Consider the following 2,977-nt stretch of genomic DNA (forward strand, 5'->3'; position numbering starts at 1 on the left):
ACATAGAAAAAGACCCCTTTTACTAACTGCAACTTGCTAACCAAGTGAGTGAACCAGCTTGAACAAGGCATCTTCAGCCTCAGTCAAGCCTTCGGTGATTTCAGTCCAGCCTCTGAGTTTTTCAGCTTGGCCCCAGAAATCATAAGGCAGACAAGCCATCCCCCTGTGCCCTGTCTGAATCCCTGATGCACAGAAGCCATGAGATAATACATGATGACAGTTGTTTTAAGCCACCAAGTTGGGGGATGATTTGTTACACAGCAAGAGATAACTAATGACACACCTGACCACCTAGAAGTATCCTTGCCAAAAATTTGAACCTGAGTCTAAATATGCATATATGTTTAATGATAGATTTAGAAGAAATAGAAGAACAAAGGAATGTGTTAAACAAGTACACCACAGGGATGCAATTAGCAAAATCCAGAATACAGGAAATTCTACAGCACAAATTACCCAATTTCTTCAACTAGTAAGTTGGGGGGAAAAAGGATGAGGAGAGAAATCTACCATTAAAAGAGACTTAGAAGGGGGCGCCTGGGTGGCTCAGTCGTTAGGCGTCTGCCTTCAGCTCAAGTCATGATCCCAGGGTCCTGGGATCGAGCCCCGCATCGGGCTCCCTGCTCTGCGGGAAGCCTGCTTCTCCCTCTCCCACTCCCCCTGCTGTGTTCCTGCTCTCACTATCTCTCTCTCTGTCAAATAAATAAATAAAATCTTTAAAAAAAAAAAGAGAGAGAGACTTAGAAGGTATGACAGATTGCATTATTCCCAATATATGTGGCCCTCCTTTTTGGGAGAATTATGCTTCCCTTTTCCACACCAACATCAGCTTTGGCCATGTGATTTTCTTTGATCAATGAAATGTGAGCAGACGTGTTATTTGCTACTTCTGAGCAGAAATTTTAAAAGTCATTGTGTTTTAACCATTTCTCATTCCATCTGCCAGGAAGTGGGTGTATCCCGAACGGGGACTGTTTCTTCAGCCCATGGCCAGGAGTGAAGAGTATGTGAAGTTGATTCACAATGGAAATTCATGTGAGCAGGAAATAAACCTGAGTTGTTATTAACTGCTATGATTTGGGGGCTGTCTGCTACCACAGCATAACCTCATGTAATCTGCCTCTTGTAAGAAATGTTTCAGGGGCGCCTGGGTGGCTCAATTGGCTAAGCGACTGCCTTCGGCTCAGGTCATGGTCCTGGAGTCCCTGGATTGAGTCCCTGGATCAAGTCCCGCATCGGGCTCCCTGCTTGGCAGGGAGTCTGCTTCTCCCTCTGACCCTCCCCCCTCTCATGTGCTCGCTCTCTCTCATTCTCTCTCTCTCAAATAAATAAATAAAATCTTTAAAAAAAAAAAAAAAGAAATGTTTCAATCAAATAAAACAGATAAACCTTATTAGGATCTCAGTTTATGAAACCATTGTAGAAATTTGATTACTACGATTTAGAAATTTCCCATAATAAAAAGTTTAAAAAAAAATAGTCTAGGGGGTGCCTGGGTGGCTCAGATGGTTGAGCGTCTGCCTGTGGCTCAGATGGTTGAGCATCTGCCTTTGGCTCAGGTCATGATCCCAGGGTCCTGGGATCGAGCCCCACATCAGGGAGTCCGCTTCTCCCTCTCCCTTTGCCTCTGCCTGCCACTCCCCCTGCTTGTGCTCTCTCTCTCTCTCTCAGTCAAATAAAAAAAAAAGTCTAGGTGTGCCTGGGTGGCTCAGTTGGTTAAGCATCTGCTTTCGGCTCAGGTCATGATCCCAGGGTCCTGGGTCAGTCTCCCTGTTCAGCGGGAATCTGCTTCTCCCTCTCCCTCTGCTGTTCCCCCTGCTTATATACACACGTGCTTTCTCTCTCTCTCTCTTTCTCTCTCAAATAAATAAATAAAATCTTTTAAAAAATATCTATTCACTTGAGCCCCAGAGTTGTCCCTGGACACCCAAAGAGGTACAGAAAATATGGGAGCTGGGGGGATGGAGCGGAACAATTAAGTTTAGCGAGTTGGTACACAAAGGAGGGGTTTGAATCAGGCCTCAGGAAGAAGACATCAAAACCTAATCATTTCCAGGGTGCCTGAGTGGCTCAGTTGGTTAAGCGTCTGCCTTCGGCTCAGGTCATGACCCTGGGGTCCTGGGATCCCTGGGTTGAGCTCCCTGCTCAGCGGGGAATCTGCTTCTCCCTCTGCCCCTCCCCCCACCCGCCACCCCACGCGCTCGTGCTCTCTCTCTCAAATAAATAAATAAAATCTTTAAGAAAACCTAATTATTTCCAGTAAGAAAGATTTTTCGTCAGGAGCATTTTAACAGTTCAAGGCAATATCAGGGCAAGATTCAGAGCACTGAAGAGGTGTGGGGAGCTCTGGAGGCGCTAGCTTCCACCTCAAATGTGAAAGGGAAAGGTGTGGCTTTAAGTAGAACCATTATCTCTTCTCTGCCTGTTAGCTAAAATCAAATGCAGTATCTGCTTTCACCAATTAAAGCATCTGATGTGTTCTCTGTCCGTGTGCTGGGCATTAAGTTACTGCTTGGAATTAGGAGATGGGTTGAGAGTTTGCTCTATCCACTCCCTGCCCCAGCCTGGAATTGCATTCCTTCTAGGAATGATGCATTCCTTTGAGTTAATGAAAGATGGTTTTCTATTGTTCTCCTTGTCTCCTACAAAGTGCTCTAATTCCCTCTTCCTGAGGCTCCAGACTGCATTTCCACCCTTTGCACTGCAAGGATAGAATTTCATCTAAGCAGAGTAGACAAGTAACAGAGGCTGAGCCACCCGGCCAGTACCACCTCCAAAAGAATGTTGTGTAAGAGGGCCGCGTGGGTAGGGGGAGGCCCAAGCCGAGAGAAAGAAAAAGAGGCTGAGCCTGAGCCAGACCCCATATCAAGAGCCTATGTGGCAGGACATGTGCCCCCACAGAGGGCGAAGATGGGCAGCTAGAGTGGGGAAGAAAATCAACATATTTTTTAACACGAGTGAGAGAGGCAACAGCAAC

At 46.2% G+C, this 2,977-nt stretch overlaps 1 non-coding gene across 1 annotated transcript; it reads left to right on the plus strand.

Annotated features, from left to right (window-relative positions):
* The first annotated feature begins 2,409 nt into the window (after positions 1-2,409).
* On the plus strand, positions 2,410-2,601 carry LOC115941498 (U2 spliceosomal RNA). The gene has a single exon (XR_004076252.1). It is a non-coding gene; the product is annotated as a U2 spliceosomal RNA (small nuclear RNA).
* Positions 2,602-2,977: the final 376 nt, after the last annotated feature.

This window comes from Leptonychotes weddellii, chromosome 3 (assembly GCF_054177405.1).
Source record: "Leptonychotes weddellii isolate Sample4059 chromosome 3, ASM5417740v2, whole genome shotgun sequence".
NCBI lineage: Eukaryota > Metazoa > Chordata > Mammalia > Carnivora > Phocidae > Leptonychotes > Leptonychotes weddellii.